We start from the raw sequence: 23,589 nt of genomic DNA, 5'->3' as shown, positions 1-23,589 counted from the left end.
TGATAATTAAGGAACTACTGGATGATACTAAAAATAGACAAAAATAAACAAAATTAATAGTACCTGACCTAAATAAAGCATTTGATTCAACAGATCATGACATTTTTGGCAAATAATGGGAGAATACAATTTCACTTTAAAGATTAAGAATGTTTGTGAATCAGTACATAAAAACACTAACATTAAAGTTTTAGTAAATGGGCGATTAATTGAAGAAATAGAGATGAAAGGACGCATACAGCAGGGATGTTCAATGAGTAGTATTTTGTTTGTAATAGCTATGAATTGTGTAATAAAAGGACTAAATGAAGAACTGAATAATATATAAGAAATGGGAGTGAAATATCCCATTATTATGTGCTGTGCTGATGATATAATATTAACAGCAAAAAGTGAAGAAGAAATGAAAATTTAATTAAAATATACTTAATAGACTATAAGAAGTTGTAAAAGTGTTAGTGTTTAGGAGATGATAAAGAATTGGAAGGAATACAGTTTGGAAAAATATCGGTGTTAGGAGGGAATTTGGAGAGTATAATAAAATAAAGGAACAGTGGGAAAATGTGATTTAAAGGGGCTTAGTATGATGTGGAATAGGTATAACTTGTCATTAAGTAAGAAACCATACTTGATAAATACAATATGGATGGGAAACTTATTATATATAGCTAGTGTGTATATGGTTCCCAGAGATTTGGAAAAAATGTTAATTGAAATTATTTTTTCAATTTGTTTGGGGATCTAGATTAAATTCAATTAAAAGAGGAGTTTTGTTCATGGAAAAGGAGAAAGCGGGCACGGGTTTATTGAATCTGATAGTATATGAAGCATCCTTAAATTTCTATAAGGTTTTGGAATGGATAATAGAAAAGAGACAAACATGGTGACAAATATATTTATGGAAAATATAAAAAAATGGGGTTTAATTAAAATGAATAAGAGAGAGAGAAAGAATGGAGAAATTAAGAAATAAGAATATATAAAAAAAATAAAATGTGGAAACTAACAACAAATAATAGAAGAAACCAGGATAATTTGGTATAAAAATACTATGTTACAAAATCATTGTGTAAATCCATGAGAACATTTAACAGAAGAAAAGTTAAAGCTATAAAGCAAAGAAATAGATGGTGAATGAAATTCTCATGCAGGTTACAAATTAATAAGTTAGCAATGAAGGGAAATATGCCTTATAAAAATTTAGTGAAAGAATTTGTGGAGAATTAGAAACAACAGAACATGTCTTTTTAACAGGAAAGAATTAAAAATGTATGGGATAAGATAATAGAAAGTAAAATAGTTAAAGAAATACAAGAATATAAAGAAATACATATGGATATGATTGCATATGCATTTTATGGACAACACACTAAAGAATATGTCAATAATGAGGATAAAAAATGGCATTATATGGACCATTTGTAATGAATGATTAAATTAAGTAATGCTCAATCAGAAATGGATATTACCAAACATAATAAGAAAAATTAAGTGCTCCTCATGGAAAAAACAGTGGGGGTCTCCATTAATGTAACTATTTATTAATGATGGAGTATAGTATGAAATTTAAGTTCCTGTAAATATGTATACTGTAAATAGCTGTAAATAAAGAACACCTGCCACTACAACACTCATGATGCATGTGGCCGATGATTATGAGCATCTGTTCCATTTTTGTCACAGTGCCAGCTGGGAGAATGGAACACAAAACATGGCAATAGAGAAGTATGGAATAGAGGTAAATGCCACCTCCTCAGAGTTGTTTTCAGAAGCTGAGGTGTTAAGTTTTGATGGGGAGAAGTGGGAGGGAGATAGACGATATGGAGGACATCTTTCAAAAGAATTTCTTTGGAGATTTGAGGGGTGAGAAGCAACAAAGGAAGATATTATTTATTACAACCTTCCACTCAGGTGGGCTGTGGGATGATATATTAGAAGTACTTGTAAATCAGAGTGAGCCAGAGGCAGGAAAGGATATGTCATGGATAGACATGAGCGAGAGGATTAATATGGAAGAGGGACAAGGATTGCAGAAAAGGACATTCACAGAAGTGGTCAGTGAACAGACATGTGAAGGAAGTGATAAAAAGAAAACAGAAGAAATTGAACAAAAGAAGTATGTAGTAAGAATTCAGAGTAAAGAAGAATTAGAAATGGGCAGGTACGTAAAACTGGACAAGAATGGTGTTCCTTGAGGTATCAAGGTAAAAGAGGTAAGAACTTTTATTTTGAATTAAAAAAAGAGACCTACTGCGACATTTTCTTTGAGACTGCTGAAATATTAGTTTGGGAGAATATGAAAAAATGAAAGAAACATCCAGGGAATAAAGATACTGTAAAGGCGTTTTTCAATGAGACATACAAAAAAGTTAATATGCAATTTCAAACTCAGACTGAAAGAGAGACTGTTACAGATATTTATTAAAGAACTTTTGCAAAGAAGTGAAAGACATTTTTAAAGGACTTGATAATAGAGGACTTTGGATAGGAGGTTGGGATTGTAATATCATTTTGAAAGTGGAAAATCAGAAACACACACATATTCCTAGTATGATTAATGCTGAAAGTCACAGAGCTGTGCTTTTAGTGGGAGGGAGGGATATTTTGTAAGTAACTGTGATAAGAAGAAATACTATTTATGTGGGGAGATTGGTCATGATGCTAAAAAATGTGAAAATAAATATTATATGGGCGACTGGTGTTCCACACCGGAGGTCAACCCCTCGCTGGTTAGATCAGACCATAGACTAATCACTCCGGATATCCACGTTCCGCCCCCACTCCCAATCAAGGAAAGCACTGTGAAAAACTTTTCAAAAGCAAACTTCACGTTACTTAAGACCGAGGTGGAAAAATTCACAGCCCCCATGCTAAAGAACAACATTGCCCAAGCAGCTGAATTCCTTACAAAGGCACTTTATGAGCAACTGCAAAAATGCATGGATCATGCTATCCCAAGCAAAACCAAGACTCACTCCTCCAAGAAAAGAAAACCAGTCTGGTGGACCCCTGCCATAAACAAGCTATACAATAGAAGGAGGAAACTAGTACAGAAGAGAGTAAAATCCCAAGAAGGAAAGACATCTCTGATCAGTATCAACAAGAATCTATAATCCCTCATAAAATCATCCAAGGCTAGCTTTGAAAGAAAAATTGCCAAGGACTCCAAAGATAACCACAAAGCATTCTTTAGCTATGTCAAGAACCTAAATGGAAACTCTGAGATCTGCTATGAGTTAGTGCAGAATGGCATAAAATACACTGAACTGACTGATATTGCCAACATTCTGGAAGATGATTTTAGTGCAAACTTCACCCCCCTCTCACCCCCTAAAGGGCCCATAACCATACCAGAAGAATGTAGAGCCCCAGCAATCAATAGCATACAGGTTAAAACAGCCCTATCCAAAGCCAAAAACACAGTTCAATGGGACTGGATGGTGTCCCAGGCTGTCTTACATGAGCTCTAGAATGAACTAACCCCTCACCTAAACACACTGTTCAAACTCAGCCTCTCTACAGGCTACATACCCATAGGGTGGCGCACAGCAACAGTTATCCCACTCCACAAAGATGGAGCCACAACAGACACCTGGAACTATTGCCCTATAAACCTGAATAGCCTGGTCTGCAAGGCTATGGAGTGCATCATCATGCAACTCAGTAACAGAGACAGTGGGAACCTCCAAACATTGGACAATACCCAATTTGGCATTGTTAAGGGCAGATCATGCCTCCTAAACCTGTCAGATGTCTTTGAGACAGTTACCAAGCCTTTAGACAAGGGAAAGGAGGTCCACACAGCCTATCTAGACCTCGCAAAGGCTTTCAACACCATTCCCCATTCTGGTATTATAGACAAGCTCACCAGCCTGAACATAAACCCTACATCATGAGATGGGTTGCCAATTGGCTCACAGACATAACCCACATGGTGAGAGTTGCAGGCTCTAGGTCCAACTCTAAACCAGTTACAAGTGGCGTCCCCCAGGGCTCAGTCCTGGGACCCCTCCTGTTTGGTATATACTTCTCAGAGGTACAGGCAAGCACAGGAGGACTATGGCTGACCAAGTTTGCAGATGACTGCAAACTGGGGGGCCATAATTGACTCTCTGGCTGATACAGACATTCTCCAGAAGGGTCTCACAGAGACGGATACCTGGTGTCAAAATCATGGCCTCAAGCTAAATGCCAAAATGTGCATAGTCATCCCCTTTGGAAAAACAAACTACCCGCTAACTACAACATACGTGGTAGTCCCCTAAATACAGAAAATGTAATAAGGGATCTGGGCACCCAAGTAGATAGTAATCTCTCCTTTGATAATCATATTGCCAAGGTGGTTAGAAAATCCTTCTATGTGGCCCACCTAATCACAAAAGGGTTCAGATCTAGAACAAAAGAGGTTATTATGCCCCTCTACTCATCACTCATCAGACCCATCATAGAGTACAATGCCCCATTTGGGATGTACCTTAAAAGACACCTGCAACAGCTGGGAAGACCACAGAAGTACCTCACCAAGAGGATTACTGGCCTCAAACAGATACCATATGCAGCCAAACTGAAGAAACTCCAGCTGTATTCAGTTGCATACCGCTTACTCAGAGGTGATCTCTGCCTGACATACAAGGCCATGTCCAACCCAGAAATGATGGACATGCTCCACCTAAAAAAAAACAAATCCCCGAAAGCCAGATGTTCTGGGGATCATAACCTCACCACAATGATAAATAGGATGTGCTGGAGGAATAGATTCCTGTCCCAGAGACTCCCCATGCTTTGGAACAGGATTCCAATCTACATTAAGCAGAGCCCCTCACTAACATTCTTCAAGAGAAACCTTGACGAGTGGATGGAAAACAGAAAATTTACCCTGGGGATCACTGCAGTGGCTCAGCTGGACAGAGGCACAGGGAACTAATGGCTCTTCCGGACAGAGGCACAGGGAACTAATCTAAAGGGGCAGCAAAAGCCAATACATTCTGGCTAGGCTTATAGATGCCCTCAGGCAGATAGCCGAGTACTTACATAGGAACCTATTATAAATGTAAACAGGACATTTATGGAAGAAGTGTGAGAAAGAGAAGTTAAGAATATAATATAGAAAGACAAAACAGTGAACAGGTATATAATATAGAGCAATTGCAACAAAGATGAACAACAAAAAGACAAAAGGGAGAATAATGACACTAATCAAGAAGAAAATGTGATTAATATACCAAAGGGAGAGGGAAAGTGGATCAGAAATTAGTAATGGAAAGATAAAGATTTGAAAATGTTAAAAAATAAAAGTTCATTTGGAAAAAGGGTTAAATATAGGAAAAGAAAATTTCAGGATATAGATTTGAAAGGACATGGATAAATAAGTAATTTATTGGAACTTAAGGAGAAGGGAAGCAAATAATCTTAGAATTGTATCTATCAATGTTAATAATATAAAGAAGGCTGTAAGAAGGATTAGGCTATTAAAATTGTGTAATATGTGTGTGAAGTAGATTTAATAGTGCTAGAGGATGTTAGGGATTTAAATAAAGAAGAAAGTGAACAGACAGAGAGTTTATGGTTCTGAGGTGTAATATGGAATTTGGGTAGAGAAACTTGTTCAGAGATTGCTATATTATATAGTACAGGAATAAAAATTCTGGATTATATTTCAGTTAAGTTAGGAAAACTAACAGTAGTAGACTTTAGGTGGGTAGGGGAAGTTTTCACACTTGTAGCAATATATGCTTATGTTGTATGTAAAGAAAAAGATAAATTATTTCAAGAAATATTGAAATATGTTATAGTAAATATGTTTATAATAAGTGGAATTTTAATTGATTTGAGATGCAAAAAGCAAAAAAGATCAGACAAAATAATGGAAGAAATAAAATGTGGGAATTTAGGGTTATGGAAATTGAATAAAGTACATATAGAATAAAGAAATGAAAACAGAAATAGATTATTTTTTAATATCTAACACTTTAAGAATAGTGACAGAAGATGCAGTAAAAACAGACTTTTTGTATCATCTGGCTATAAGGATAGAAGTGGAAGAGAATAAAGAGCATATACAAATTAGGAACGGAATAAAGAGAATTAATGAAAAGGAGTGGAATGAGAAAGGTAACAAAAAATATAATAATTTTGTAGATACATCATTTGATTATGAGAGATATTTATAATAATTGGTTAGAATAGTAAATACTATTTAAAGAGAAATATAAAATAATGTTTTAAATATGGAGAATAGAAAGCAAACAAAAAGGAATATAGGAAAACACAAAAATCTTTTTTATACAATCTGGATAGAAATGAAAGGGAATATTTTTGAAAAGAAGAAGAGATGTATCAAAAGAATCAAGAAAAAAAAATAAGGATCTATTATATAACAAAAATATTTTTTACAAGGGAAAAGGAAGAAGTATCACCATATTTGAGTAAAAAAGTAAAGGAAGATAGTAGAGTAATGAGAGAAATGAAGATGGGAAAGTTGAAAGAGAACAAACTAATATGAATATCATAGTGCAGTATGTTAAAGAGCTGGTAAAAACAGAAATAAAAAAGTAACTGGAAAGTGGTGGGTGAAGCAGTTTACAGAAGAAATCAATACAGAAATAGAAAATCAAATTATGAATACAGATTTGGAGAAATTAATGAAGGAAACAAATATAGATTCAACAGCTGGACCAGATGGTCTAGGATATCTATTGTATGAGAAATTGAAACAATGGCAGAAAGAAATGTTGTTAGAAATATTTAATGAATGGTTAAATTATGGTATTTGTTATGCAGAAATCTGTAAGGGGGTGGGATTTATATGGAAACACAGGGAGAACAATCCAATTAAAAACTGGAGGCCAGTAATGTTGAACAACAGTGATTATAAGTTATTTATGAAGATAATACAAAAATAGAACAGAACAAAATTTGAATGATGTTATCGAAGAAGGTATTTATGGGATCAAAGGAAAAGGATGCCAAGACGTAGTAATGATAATTAGTTAAATGGGGATGATATTAATAAAACAACTGACAGAAGTATAATTAATGGTGTCTAATATAAATAAAGCATTTGTTTCGATACAGCATGAAATTTTAAGGCAAATAATGGTAGAATATAATTGTGGTATATGAATAAAATGAATGTAAGTCAGTATATGAAAATACTAAAATTAAAATCTTAGTAAATTGTTGGCTAAGTGAAGAAATTGAAACGAATAAAAGGTTTAAAACAAGGATGTCCAGTGAGTAGTATTTTGTAGTAAAAGAGATAAATGAAGAAATTGGAAAAAAGTAAAGATGTAAAGGAAATGGTATTTCATACCCAATTACTATGTCTTATGCAGATGATGTAATATTAATAGCTAGAAATAGAAAGGAAGTGAAATAAATAATTATATATGTGCGTAAGGAATTGCAAGAATTTTGACTAAAAATGAATATGGAAGAATGCTTTGGTTTTGTAGATGAGGAGCAGCTGGAAGGAATACAGTTTGGAAGAAAAAAGATATCAATATTAAGAAGTGATTTTGGTGAATATTCCATTTTAAATGAACAATGGGAAACATTTTAAAAGATTTAAAGTAACTTAGTACCATGTGGAATGTGTATAGGTTGTGTTTTTAAGAAAAAATGCATTTAATTAATATAATAAAGATGGGAAAATATCATGTATAGCTAGTATATATGATACGAAGAGAACTGAAGAAACAATTCCATGAAATCATATTTAGATTCATATGGCAATCTAGGTTAAATTCAGTTAAAGCCAAGTATTATATATGGATAAGGAGGATGGGCATTTGCATTTACTGAAACCAACAGTGTATGGAGATTAATAAAAAATATAGGCGTATAGGCTGGAGGTTAAAAACACACTGTTATTTACCATATAAATAAAATAGGTAAGCGCTTTCGAGGCAATCTTCTTCATCAAACCTTAATACAGAATACAGAAACACAAGATTTAAATAAAACCAACAACCAATAAAAACACATCTTCAAAATCAGTGTGGTAAACCCCTTTTTTCAAAAGAGGTTTTAAAGAGATGGCACTATTAAGGTCAGGGGGTAAATAAGCCTTAAAGTCCATAATCCATCTCATTTCAATATATTCAGTCTCATTATTAATATCACCTTCTCTCAAACTTTCATTAATTTTTAGTAAAACCAAAAATTTAAAACCATGTTGAACACCAAGGTCTGACACGTGCTTAGCCAGTGCATTCATAGACTTACTATTTTGTATGTCATTGAGATGTTCCATCACTCTCTCCTTCAACATACAGTTTGTTTTACCAATATATAATGCACTGCATAAGTTACACTTGGCCAAATAAACAATATTCTTAGTGGAACACTCAGCATAAAATGAAAACTCTATAGGCTTCTGGTGTACCGTGTGCATAACCATACAAGTTGACCAAATATTATCACACACTTTACAGGCTCTACATGGATAAGTGCCTCTACGTTGTGAAGCAAATCTCTAACACATACTATTGTGCTTGTAACACAATCTCTGTTTCAAATTATTATTGTTCCTAAAACTAAAGCTAGGTGTAGATCCTATCACATGACTGATATTAGGATCAGTAAGCAAAATAGGCCAGCTCTTTTTTATTATCTCACATGTCCTACTCACAACACTAGAAAAAGTTAAACACAGTCTATTTACAGTCTGAGCATTTACCTGTCCTACACTTGTGCATTGACTGGATACCCACCAGAGAAATAAGGCTTAGTCCTGTAGCCATCAAGGAAATCAACTTCCTCTACAGCTTTATCAATATCAAATGTTTTATATCCCCTATCAGTGAGGTCTGTAGTCAGGCTATTCATTGCTTCCACAAGATCTTCCCTGTCTGTGATAAGTCTCCTACAGCATATGTCTAGGATGCATACTGGAGTGATGAAGAATATTGTTCTTCCTGCAGTCCTTCCTATGCATCCTAGTAGAAGGGAGAAAGATATTCAAGATATTTCACAAACCACTCTAAGTGTAGCTCATCATCTTGCCAGGTGAAAAAAATGTCATCCATACATTGTTGGCATACATATAAACATTCTCCCAAATTAAGTCCAAAAGGGCACAAATCAAGTTCAGTTTGGTGTGTTAGTAAAGCTACTTTCCTTAATCAAAAGAACCCTGACATTCTCAACACCCGCATCATTGGGAATTACTGTGAACAAAGAGTTCAAGTGAGCCAGCCTTTACCTGAGACAATCGGTCGGAGTGGGGGGTTCAAGGGAGTCCTTATGCACCTTTGGTAAAGTATAGATGATTGGTATAGTAGGATGTTCTACACTAAAGTATGTATACAAGGGAAAATCAATCTGGTTGGTCATAAGTAGGTCATACAAATAAAAATTCAACCTACTAATGATACCATTTACCTGGAACTTCTGTAAGACAATATACACATTGCCATCATAGATTATCCTATGCATTTTATCTAGGTAGTCCTCGGTGTCAAAGATAACTATTCCACTGCCCTTGTCAGCAGGCCTAATAACTAAATATTCAGCCTTAGTTAAAGTATGTAAAGTTTCACTCTCTTTAATGGTTAAATTATAAAAACTGTTCTTCGATTTCTCAATAACTACTTTCCTGAGATCATCTTCACACATCTTAATAAACGCATCCATGGCTGGAGAGTTATTAGGAACAAAACAACTAGGTTTCTTTAAAATACATGCATCAACAGTACTGCCATTGTTATTCTCATAAATAGTCTTAAGCATTGTACTCCTAGCAAACATATTTAAATCTAAAACAGTGTCCACCAAATTCATTTTACAAACTGGAACAAAAAAAATTCCTTATTTAAAACAGAAAGTTTCTCTGCAGTAAGAATAATAGAGGATAAATTAAATACCAGGTCATTCACCTGCGACCTTGTGTGTTTGGACCTTTGTTCTGAATTATGGAGTTGGATTCTATTCTCCCACATCTCCTTCAGCTCCTGGACCTGCTCATGTGAGTATCCTGCCTTATAGGCAGAGCCTTGTCCAAAAAAAATGCCGAATGGTGTGGACCATCCATATTATTACCATTATTCTTACTAGCAGAGTTATTATTAGCCAAAGTAAAAACCATAGGTTTAACTACAGGTTCCACTTTGGACTGACTCTCGTTACCAGATTTAGGGGGCAGACTGCTGTCACATATCAGTTTGCAAGACACATTGACAACAGTTTGAACTTCGGAAAGATCATTGCTGTTGTCATTACTAATCCTACTCACATCCACAGTACTCTCATTATGAAAAACATTGATACAAGTATTTTCAAATGACAAAGCATGTTCACTACCCTCTAAAAATTCAGTCATTTCTGGTAAGGATGAAACGTGTTCATTACAATTAGGTATAGCAGTTACAGGGTATGGAGATTCATTGAACTTATATAAGGTATTAAAAATGGATGGATAGAAAGGAAAATAAGTTGGCAATAAGTACACACACACACACACATATATCTGTATCTATATATGGTTTCACTTTACAATCGTGAAATACTGAAATATCAAAATTCAGTATCTCGAGACTGTAAAGCTGAAAACTAAAAAAAGACACCCCAAAAGTGCGAAATTTAAAATCGCAACTGCTCACATACACCTTCCTCCCTACACTACAAACCAACAAAACACACACAGACACAGCAAAACAAACACACCCATGGACCCTAAATATATGCAAGGGGCAAGCCTCCCTGCCCCCCCACACCTCCACTACTTATATATACTAACTCTGAGATTGCACTAAAAACACAAACACACAAAAACACCACTACACATTCTACACTCCCCTTGCAGAAACACACATCACATACGTACAAATACCACCACTCTCAACACTTACACACTCACAATCTCACCTACCTAACTGAACCCACACCTCAAAACTCCAAACACACTCACGCACACACTAAAATCCCTACACAAAACCCCTAGTAAAACCTCACTTACCTGAACCTCCAGCTACATCCACAAACCACACAGCACATCACGAACATAGGGAATCCCACATCAGGTACGTGACTCCACAACCGCAGATTTGACATTTTCACATTCGGGATTCTGCACTTTTGTGCAAGTGCAGTTTCGACACTTTGGCCTCGAGCTACTGAAGTTTGACATTTCAGTAGTTTGAGATTCTGAAGTGAAACCATATATATATATATATATATATATATATATATATATATATATATATATATATATATATATATATATATATATATATATATATATATATATATATATATATATATATATATTTATACATATATATATATATATATATTTATTTATATATATATATATATATATATATATGAATGGAAATTAATAAAACTGAATAAAAGGGAGAAAGACTGAAGAAATGAGGAAATGAAGAAATAAGGGGGCAGATTCAATAAAGCCTAAACTAAGTGTACACAATATGTATTCAAGCACATTCTTCATTGGTTCATAGGTTCATAGGTTCATACTAGGCTATCTGCCCAAGGGCATTTATAAGCCTAGCCCATAGTTATTTGGCTTTCGCCACCCCTTTAGTTTGAAGAAAACTATGCCTATTATTTTGCTGTGCCTCTGTCAAGCAGTGACACTGAAGTAATCCCTGGGGTATATCTGCGATCTCCCATCCATTGGTCAAGATTCCTCTTGAACACGGCCAGCGAGGTGCTTTGCCTCACATGTAACGGGATTTTGTTCCACAGCATAGGGAGTCTCTGGGTGATGAATCTGTCCCTCCAGCACGTTCTATTAATAACCGTGTCAAGGTTTAAGTCTCCCGCCCTTGTGGTTCTGAGGGATCTAGATTTTTTGAGGTGAAGCATATTCATCAAATCTGGGTTTGACATGGCCTTATATGTCAGGCACAGGTCACCTCTGAGCAAGCGGTATGAGACTGAATAGAGCTGGAGTTCTTTCAGTCGGGCAGCATAAGACATATTTTGAGACCCTTTATCCTTTTGGTGAGGAACTTTTGGGGCCTTTCCAGCTGCTGCAGGTGTCGGGTCAGATATATTCCGAATGGGGCATTGTACTCAATCATAGGTCTAATGAGTGATGAGTACAGGGGGACGATGACCTCCCTTGATCTAGATGTGAATCCCTTCATGATCAGGTGGGCAATATAGAAGGTTTTCCTAACTACTTTAGCAACATGAGTGTCAAACGACAGGCTACTGTCAACCTGGGTCCCTAGATCCCTGATGACTTCTACTGTGCTCAGTGGATTGCCACCTATATGGTAGCTATGGGTAACTTTGTTTTCGAAGGGTATGACAATGCATTTCTTGGCATTTAACTTTAGGCCATGGCTCTGGCACCAGTTATCCGTTTCTGTGAGGCCCTTTTGAAGGATATCTGTGTCAGATGTGTTTTCGACTATGGCGCCCAGTTTGCAGTCATCTGCAAACTTTGTCAACCATAACCCTCCTGCTTTTCGTTGTACTTCAGAAAAGTAGATGCCGAAGAAGAGTCGACCCAGGACTGAGCCCTGTGGGACACCACTTGTGACAGGCTTTGAGTCTGACCTGGGTCCAGCAAGTCTGACCCTGTGTGTTCTGTCCTTAGCCAGTTTGCAACCCATCTTGTGATGTATGGGTTTACATTCAAGCTGATGAGTTTTTCGATGATACCTGAGTGGGGTATTGTGTGAAGGCCTTTGCCAGGTCAAGGTAGGCTGTATGGACTGCCTTTCCCTCATCAATGGCCTTGGTGACTGTCTCGAAAAAGTCAACCAAGTTTAAAAGGCATGATCTGCCTTTGACAAAGCCAAACTGGGTTGGATCCAAAGTCTGCAAGTTCCCTATGTCTTTATTTATGAGTTCCATTATGATCCTCTCCATGGCTTTGCAGATAAGGCTTGTCAAGCTAATGGGACGGTAATTTCAGGGTCGGTGGAGGCACCGCCCTTGTGAAGTGGGACCACAGTCGCTGCGCCCTCCTTGGCGTTATCCTGAGGTGAGGCTAAGATTAAACAGCTGTCCTAACTGCGGGTTTAATTCCTCATTGAGTTAAGTGGAGCACACAGCGGGGACACCATCCGGTCCCATGGATGCTGTGTTTTGCCTTGGAGAGAGCAGTTCTCACCTGGGCGTTGGAGATGTTTGGGGGCTACAATCCTCTGGTATAGATATCTCTCCTTTTGGGGGAGGGAGAAGTTTGCACTGAACCTGTCGGCCAGTATGTTGGCAATGTGTGTAGGTTCAGTAATCTTCACATCATTTTGAACTAATTCTGAGCATATCTGGGAGTTTCCTCCTAGGTTTCTAACTTAGCTAAAAAAGGCCTTATGATTGTCTTTTGAGTCCTTGGCGATTTTTCTCTCAAAATTTGCCTTAGATGATTTTATGAGAGCTCTTAGTTTTTACTTATAATGATCAAAGGTGTCTTACCTTTCAAGGATGTTGCTCTATCTTGTAGTAGCTTCCTCCTTTTGTTGTAGAGCTTGTTTATGGCTGGGGTCCACCAGACTGGACGCTTGCCTTTGGTACAAAGAGTCTTAGTTTTGTTTGGGATTGCCTGATCCATGCAGTCCTGTAGGTGCTGGTAGAAGGCATTTGTAAGTGATTCAGTGGTTTGAGTAATGTTTACCACTGGCTCAGGGCGTTAAAGGAGACCACACTAGTTTTCAGAAGTGTGAAGTCGGCTTTTGAGAAGTTTTCACTGTGGTGTTTTATTTCAGGTGGGGGGGATGAGGACCTCCAGCGAGATTAGTTTATGATCTGATCTCACCAGTGAGGGGTATACTTCGGTGTTGAACATTGTGATCCCATGCTCGTGATGATGAGATCAAGTATGTTTTCTCCTCTTGTGGGGATGGTGACTAGTTGTTCCATGGCATTTGAGTTTATGAACTCCAGGAACCTTTGGGCTAGAGTGTTTGGGCTTGAGTAGTGTTCCCAGTCTATATTAGGGTAGTTGAAGTCACCTAGTATGATGGTGTTTGGAGATACATTTATCCCCTCCAATGTTTTCAGGAAAGCCATGTGAGGTTCCTGAGTTTGAGAGGGTGGCCTGTAACATGCTACAAATTGCAGAGCAGTCTTGCCTATGGTTAATTGCACCTGGATGGTCTCCGATGCATAGATGCGTTGCCACCAAACTTGAGGTGTGGGTGTCCTTTATGAATATGGACACCCCCCCCCCTCCTTTCTTGGGGTTGTTCGGATTTTGGGGCCGGGCAGCATGATATGAGGTGAAACCTGATAGTGCTGGGGTGCTCTCTGGAGCCTTGAACCAGGTTTCTGTCACTGCACAGACATCGATGTTCTCCATACTGAGAAGGGCCTCGAGTGCGTGCATCTTGAGATTGAGACTTCTGGCATTGAGCAGCATTACCCTTAGTTTTTCCTTTTTGTGTTCTAGGGTGGTAGGTTTAGAATTTGAGCCTTGCCTAAAAGGCACTATGGGGGTGGCAAGAGCCTTTGCCAATATCCGGAAGCCCAGGGTGACAGGTGCAAGCAGTCCCTTGCAGCGTGGCTTGTCCAGCATGTCATCCCAGGCAGACAGACATTGGATCCCCTTTGAATGACACCAGAATTTAAGCCAATTATTAAAGCTGATCATCTTATCACTGTATTGTGGCATCATTCTAGGTGAAGGTAGGATACTGCTCAAGGTCAGGGTCATACCTGCCTGGGCTACATAATCAGAGAGCTCCTCAATGTCTCTTTTCATGTAGTCCAAGGAGTGCGTCTCAGGTCGTTGACACCAGCGTGGACAATGACTGAGTCATGCTTGTACCAGCTGTTGAGAGACCTGAGTGCTTGCATTATGTGGCGGATTCTAGCGCCCGACAGGCAGCCTACTGTGACCTTCTCCTTACTCAGTCTGGTGAGCGGGACGTCAGTGTGTCTGACTATGGAGTCACCTATGACAAGTATGTTTGGTGTTGTATTTGGCCTTAAGGGCAGTGACTGCTTTGCACACTGATTTTGTTGTTTATGTGTTGTTTGTGTGGTGTATTGAGTTTGCAGTTGCTTGGGTGTCTGCTTTGGAGGCCTCTGCTGTTTAGGTAAATTTTTACTCAGAGCCTCGAGTATGTTTTAGTGTGTTTATGTGTTTTGATTCAGTGGTGTGGTTGAGTTATGTGAGACTGGTATTGTGGTGTGTGTAGTTGCCTTCTCCTCCTGCCTGGTCTTGCCAGTCCTGAGTTGAGAGAGCTCAGCCTCCAGTCTGGCTAAATAGGTGCATCTCTCACAAGTGTTAGCGTTACGTGGGAGGAGGAGAGGGTTGTCCGTGTACATGAGGCAATTGTAACATTATCTCAGAATTCCCAGATTCACCAACTGGGCAGGAGAGGACGCCAGCATCTGACCCTTCGACATGCTAGAAAGAATTATGAGTTGGTAGGAGACAGAAAAGTAATGGGCTTAGCAGGGAAGTGGGCACTCCTGGGGGGGTTTGCTAGTGAGAGATTTGTATAATATAGGAGTGCTTGACCTGCAAAGAGAATGCAGACGTTTTGTGCTTTCTAGTTACTTAGAAAGATTACACTAAATGTACATGTAGTTTACACTTTATGGTGAACTTTATGAATCCCTGTCAATATCTAAAGCTGCAAGAATGTGCGTAGAAAAACTAAAATGAGGAGATTTCGAAAATTTAAGAATTGATTTTGGTGGATATTCTATTTTAAGTGCACAATGGGAGAATGTTTTAAAATAATTAAAGGGACTTTGTGCCATGTGGAATAGGTATAGGTTGTATTTTTTAAAAAAATTCATACAGATGAAGAAGGTGTTCGTTATGTGTGTGTTGTCTGTTCTCTCAGAATGTTATGCACTTAGTATAGGCATTATTGAATCCTGGGGAATGTTTTATCAAGAAAAAATTAAATTGTGGAAATTAAGTATAGAGGGGATAGGAAAAAACAGGACAATCTGGTATAAAAATATAATGCTGCAAAATTAGTGTGTGAACCCATGAGTACATCTAACAAAGGGAAAAGTAAAATAAACAAATGGCTTGTGAAGAATGTTGTATGCCAGGAAATATAAAAGACTGTTAGTAATTTGATAGAAAAGATAGGTTATGAGATTAGTACTAACAATACAGAAAATGCAAGACACATTGACAACAGTTTGAACTTTGGAAAGATCATTGCTGTTGTCATTAGTAATCCTACTCACATCCACAGTGCTCTCATTGTGAAAAACATTGATACAAGTATTTTCAAATGACAAAGCATGTTCACTACCCTCTAAAAATTCAGTCATTTCTGGTAAGGATGAAACGTGTTCATTACAATTAGGTATAGCAGTTACAGGGCATGGAGATTCATTGAACTTATATAAGGTATTAAAATGGATGGATAGAAAGGAAAATAAGTTGGCAATAAGTACACACACACACATATATCTATATATGGTTTCACTTTACAATCGCGAAATACTGAAATATCAAAATTCAGTATCTCGAGACTGTAAAGCTGAAAACTAAAAAAAGACACCCCAAAAGTGCGAAATTTAAAATCGCAACTGCTCACATACACCTTCCTCCCTACACTACAAACCAACAAAACACACACAGACACAGCAAAACAAACACACCCATGGACCCTAAATATATGCAAGGGGCAAGCCTCCCTGCCCCCCCACACCTCCACTTCTTATATATACTAACTCTGAGGTTGCACTAAAAACACAAACACACAAAAACACCACTACACATTCTACACTCCCCTTGCAGAAACACACATCACATACGTACAAATACCACCACTCTCAACACTTACACACTCACAATCTCACCTACCTACCTGATCCCACACCTCAAAACTCCAAACACACTCACGCACACACTAAAATCCCTACACAAAACCCCTAGTAAAACCTCACTTACCTGAATCTCCAGCTACATCCACATACCACACCGCGCATCACGAACATAGGGAATCCCACGTCAGGTACGTGACTCCACAACCGCAGATTTGACATTTTCACATTCGGGATTCTGCACTTTGGCCTCGAGCTACTGAAGTTTGACATTTCAGTAGTTTGAGATTCTGAAGTGAAACCATAAATATATATATATATATATATATATATATATATATATATATATATATATAATGTATGTATATACATATATATATATATATATATATAGATATATACATATATATAGGAATGGAAATTAATAAAACTGAATAAAAGGGAGAAAGATTGAAGAAATAAAGAAATAAGGGGCCAGATTCAATAAAGCCTAAACTAAGTGTACACAATATGTATTCAAGCACATTCTTACCAGACTTTTTGTGCTTTCTAGTTACTTAGAAAGATTACACTAAATGTATATGTAGTTTACACTTTATGGTGAGCTTTATGAATCCCTGTCAATATCTAAAGCTGCAAGAATGTGAGTAGAAAAACTAAAATTAGGAGATTTCGAAAATTTAAGAATTGATTTTGGTGGATATTCTATTTTAAGTGCACAATGGGTGAATGTTTTAAAATAATTAAAGGGACTTAGTGCCATGTGGAATAGGTATAGGTTGTCTTTTTTAAGAAAAATCATACAGATGAAGAAGGTGTTCGTTATGTGTGTGTTGTCTGTTCTCTCAGAATGGTATGCACTTAGTGTAGGCATTATTGAATCCTGGGGAATGTTTCATCAAGAAAAAATTAAATTGTGGAAATTAAGTATAGAGGGGATAGGAAAAAACAGGACAATCTGGTATAAAAATATAATGCTGCAAAATTAGTGTGTGAACCCATGAGTACATTTAACAAAGGGAAAAGTAAAATAAACAAATGGCTTGTGAAGAATGTTGTATGCCAAGATTATTTAGGGAGGTTATGAATGAATAAGTTGCCAGTGAAAGGAAATATGCTTTATTAAAACGTAAATGAAAGGGCATGTCTTTGTTTGTGGTGAATTAGAAATAGCAGAGTATGTTTTCTTAGTATGTAAAAGAGTCAAAAAAGTTATAGGAAACATAATACAAAATAATTTGACAGAATTAAGAGATTATTAACAGATAAATATGGATATTCTACAGGAAATATAAAAAAGACTGTTAGTAATTTGGATAGAAAAATGTTTTGTACTGTATGGATAATATGGAATGAAGGATTGAGCTTACCTAACAATACAGAAAATGAAATGATAGTTATGGAAAAAGGAATGGGTGTCTGTATGAATGAAAAAATGTTGTTAGTGATGACAAAATGCAAATTTAAGTTTTGTAAATATGTAAATATGTAAATTGTATACAGTTATATAATAAAGGAGCCCTATATTTTGGAGCTGCTAGATAGTACTTGATGGCTCCTAGTGCAGCAGCAAGGAAGAGGCCTAAGGAAAGCAGCAGCATGGAGAAGGAGAGACAAGTTGTGTAGAGTCTGGATATAGAAAATGAGAATTTGTAGGAAAAAATGTCCAGTCTGGAGCTTCAGAATGTAAACAAAGATTCAAGTGTCTTGAATGCAACAAGTAAGCTATGTTTGGCTGCCTCAGTAGAGAAGGAAATAAGTGAGTCTGTTGAACTGGTGCAGACAACAGAAGTGGCATCAGGAGGGCTTGCAGATGAGGTTCTGTTAAAAATAATCAAGCAGTATGATCCATGTGATAGTTCTGCTTTTGTGATTGATCATTTTTTCAGAAGAACTGAGGATGGTAATGTAGAAAAGGAATCAGGTGATGTGGCAGCAGAGAATGCACAGTAGTAAGAACTTATGCAGCAGTGACAAAGTAATGGAGGAAGCAAGAAAACTGAGAAAGTGTCTGCTTTTTTAGTAGAAGAGAATGCAATAACTAAAACATATGCAGCAGTGACAGCAGGCAAGAAGGGATAACAACAACAAACTGTATGTAAAACCATTTTTAAAAGAAGAGAACAACAACTGTAGAATAAGAGATTAAAAAAGCGACACTGTAAAGGATGGATATGTATGGGACAAATTGGCAACTGTTCTGGGTTTTAAAGCTCAGGTAATTTGGTTGTTTATACATATTTGGACAGAAATTTTGTGACTTAGCATTTGAAACTGAGGGACTGACAATTACATTTCTGGAACGGTGCAACAAAAAGGACATTTATATGTGGAGCAATTATTTGTTTTCTGGTAGTAACTTAAATGTAAAAAAGACATTGTTTTGCAGTTTAAAACTGATGAACATGAAAAAGACATTGTTAAAAATGCATGCAGTGTTTATGTAAACTACTGAAAATACAGTTCATAGATTCATAGTGAATGTTAGAGATGAGAGAAACTTATGGAAATCAGGGTAAAGGTTGGAAGCTGTTGAAATGTGAAATAAAAACATGGTGAATCATTTTTTTTGTATCTGGTCATACAGGGATATTAAGATATGCTGGACAGCCTAAATCTTGTTTCTTTTGGGGGGACTTTCTCATTTACTTGATGATTGTGATAAGGTACTACATAACCAGCATAGAGAGAAAGGGCATACAGCAAGATCGTGTGTGCCTAAATGAAGGTTGTATAAAAAGGGACACTTTTGGATGGATTGTCTAGATGAAACAGTAAATACTGAAAAAGAAGGGTGAAGGGAAGAAAACCTACATGAAGAAGGACAACAAGATGCTGGGGAAAAAGCTGTAAAAGAATAAAAATATATGAAGAGTAAAGAGTAAGAGAGTGACAGCATGCAGGAAGAGAGGTTAGATGAAAGGATTGATACTAATATTTTTTGAAGTTTTAGAAAATGAGAAATCTGCTTCTGAGGATCAAGCATTATTTTTATATTTGACATAATCCCAGGAAAATATATTCAACTGGGGTAAGAGTAAAAGTAAGAAAACAAAGAGTTAAAAATATTTTCCCTACTCTTAAAAGAAAATAGGAAAATAAACTATTTTTTAGTACTTTCAATATATGTGAATAGTATTATTAACACTGTAAGGAGGACATGGGTACTGGAATTGTGTGTTAAATGTGAAGTGGATGATGTTCTGTTAGATGATGTATGATTCCTGACAAATCAACAAAGACTGCAATGAAAAATTGTGGGGTGGAAATATAAAATGGAACTTATGATGAAAATATGTTTCTGGAGTGGCTGTGTTGTGTAAACAAAGCAGCAAAAATACTGGAAGGTTAACTGTTGTGGATGTGAGGTGGAGAGAATGTGTTTATAGAATTATAACAAATTATGTATGTATAACTAGCAAGGAAACAGAATTTGTTTCAGTAAATATTAGACTATGTGATGGTTAACATGAAAATTATAATTGCAGGAGTCTTTAATTGTGATTTAAGGGAAAAATGTAAAAAGAAAGGGAAAGATGTAAAAAGCACATGACGTGATAAAATGTGGTAAATCAACTGTGTAGAGCACAAGTCAATAGACTTATAGAATGGGGTCACTTGGATCTGAAATTGATTATTTTGCATTATAAGAAGTCTTGGGAGTAACAGATGGTGATACCGTTGTGATGAGTTTTTCAACCCATTTAGCAATATGGATAGAGATGATGGAAGAAAGAGAGTACTTTAAAATGGAAAAGAGTCAATGAGAAAAAATAGGATTAAATTGGAGAGTGGGAAGCATTGCAGTTATGGACGGATAATATAACCATGAAGGACTTCTATAGAAACTGGTCTGAATGGGGGAAGGAATTTAAAAAGAAGTATAAAAGTGTTTTATTTAGTGGCAAGATGATGGAAGAGAAAGTGGAATATGGAAAAATGTATAGAAATGTATTAGAGAATTTAAAGAAAAATAAAAGAGAGTATTATGATATTGAAAAATAAATGTATAAAAGAAACTGCAAAAAAATCCAGGCGTCACTGTTTAGGCAGACTTTATTTACAATGGAGAAGTGAGGAGATATCTGCATATTTGAGTAAAATAGTAAAGGAAGACAGTATAACAAGGGAAATGCAAAATGTAAGAGGAGAGGTGAAAGAACACAAGAGCATATTGTGGTGCAGCATGTGGACATATATACAGTAGTAAAAAGAAGGAAAATAAGATAGAATGGAAAGTAAAAAATGCAGAGCAAGTCAAAGAAGAAATTGAAAAAGAAATTATTATTAGTGAATAGGATGACAAAATTAGGAAAGTGAATGTTGGTTCAGTAACAGATCTGGATGGTAAAGGATATGGAATGTAGAAGAAATTAATGGTTTGGCAATTAGAGTATTCAGTAAATGTACTGAATGCATGCATACCTCTCAGATGTCCAGATTTTAATAGACTGTCCAGATTTTTACCTCCTATTTTTTCACTGTTCCTTGCAGCATTTGTAGTTTTCTGGAAAATCAATGAGAATTGAATTCAATAAATAGTATGGTCATGTCAGCATTTGAATTTCAGATTTCATATCCTTCAGAAAATGCATATTAACTCAAAGAGCAAAATTTAAAATTTGTCCCTATGTTGGGCATTTTCTCTCTACTATATTTGGCTTTGTCCAAATTTCTTGTGCTAAGAGGTTGAGAAGTATTAATGAATGTCCGTTTGTTTATGAAGAGTTATGTAGTGCCATATAAAATTTATATGAAAGAAAGATGAGAAGAATGGAATTAAAAAAATGAGACCCATCACACAAATAACACAGATTATAAATTGTTAATGAAAATAATACAAAGAATGGTAGGAAGGCTAAGGAATATTAAGGAAGTATATATATATATATATATATATATATATATATATATATATATATATATATATATAGCATTAAAGGGAAAGAATGTCAAAAATTGTTATTGGTTATGACAGAAATTGTGGATGATATAAGTAAAAGGGAGAATGTGAGACCTATGGTAGGTGATATTAGCAAGGCATTTGATACAATAGAACACAATGCTTAGTGGGATGTTATGGATAAGTATGGAATGTGAAATAGAAATAAGAGTGTGGGTATATCAGCATATCAAAATAATAGCGTGAGAGTGTTACTGGACAGGCAGCTGTGTAAAGAAATATGCATGAAGTGTGGTGTAAGACAAGGATGTCAAAAGACTGGAATATTGTTTTGTTAATGAATGAGATATTGAGTAACGTAGCTTACAAAATGAAAACTGCTACATATGTCATGCAAAAGGAGATGGTGATTGCAGTAGTTTTGACATACTCAGACAATATAGTTGTAGTTGCTAAGAGCAAAACACAGATGAGTGAAGTTTTGATTTGACTTAGCGGATGCTTAAAGGAAATGGGAATGACCTTAAATAAAGATAAAAGCTATTTGTGTGATGTGATGAAAATTGGCTATTTGTATTTTTCAATGAAAGAAATATCATTGTAAGGAATACAATTTAGGAAAAACTACCTAGTTATGATGCAAAGGGAGGGTTTGATAAAAGAAATGAAAGAGATGGGTCCTGTGCAGAGGATATAAAAATTAGCATTATGGAAAAATGCTTATTTGGTGAATTTGTTATTAATGGGAAAAATAGCATATATGTCAAATATTTATATGATCCCAGAAAAATATGAAAAGGGAATTGTGCAATTGGTGGTTCTTTCATATGAGGTATGAAATTAAACCCAGTAAAAAGAGATGTGTTGCATATGAATGAAGATGAAGGGAGACTGTGGTTGCTAAATCCAGCAGTTTATTGTGCTTCATTAAACTTATACAAAATATTAAAGTGGGTAACAGAAGAGAATGATAATTTAATAGGAAGAATGTTTAAATATAAGCATAAAGATTCTGGGAGATAGTGAGAATAAGAAATAGAGAGAAATAATATATAAAGTAGTTAAAAATTATCAAGAAAAAAATAATACTATGGTCAATAAAAATTGATGATATAGAGAAAGATTGAATGATGTGATAGAATAGTGTGATGAAACAATATTATTATGTTAATTCAGGGGGAAAAATTACTAGCAGAAGTGATTAAACCATTAAAGTAAGGGAAAAGTGTTGTACCAACATTGTAGTGTGTCAGGATTTCCTGTGGAGACTGGTAATAAATAAGTTACCAAAAAAGGGAAATATGCCAAATAAAAAGAAAGTTGAAAGAATGTGTTTAATTTGTGGGGAGGAAGACAAAACAGAGAATGCTTTTTGAAATGTAAAATAATGGTCGAAATCTGGGAAAAGTGTGAAGAATTTTTTTTGAGAATATTAATGAGAAAATACAGATTATGTTTGGATATTATATGAATAAGAAGAAAGAATATGTGAGAGGGGCAGATAATTTTAGGTTCTATGAGTTATTTGTAATGAAAGCTTGAGTGAAATTTTGTTTAATAGGAATTTGATTTTGGTAGATATATTATGAAAAATCAGATTATTGTTGTGGAAGGAGTGGGGGTCAATTATGACAATAAGAATGTTAAAAGTAAAATGATATATAGAAAAATAAACTAGAAATGTGTATATATGTGCCTGTAAATATGTACATTTTGTGACTATGTAATTTATGAACAATTGTGTAGGCTCCATGTGAAGCATACATGATATTTACATGTTAGTGCAATAATTGCATATGTACGGTTCTCATCACGGGTCTATATCACTTTATCGAATTAACTATTCCCGGAACATCTCTTCATCAAACCCAATTAAATTAATCTTTATTTTGTTGAATTGTTTGGCAGATTCTTTCCCAGGGTAAGCAATCAGTTGGCTAACCTAATGACTGCAACAGAAATGG

The 23,589-nt window shown here is 35.9% G+C and overlaps 1 protein-coding gene across 1 annotated transcript in view; it reads right to left on the bottom strand.

The window, feature by feature from the left end:
• PITPNM3 (PITPNM family member 3) overlaps positions 1 to 23,589 on the bottom strand; it is a 1,300,985-nt gene that overhangs the window by 801,948 nt on the left and 475,448 nt on the right. The window lies entirely within an intron of this gene.

Source organism: Protopterus annectens, chromosome 13.part0 (assembly GCF_019279795.1).
Source record: "Protopterus annectens isolate FY-2018-M chromosome 13.part0, PAN1.0, whole genome shotgun sequence".
NCBI classification, from domain to species: domain Eukaryota; kingdom Metazoa; phylum Chordata; order Ceratodontiformes; family Protopteridae; genus Protopterus; species Protopterus annectens.
This window is presented reverse-complemented; position numbering and strand designations above follow the sequence as displayed.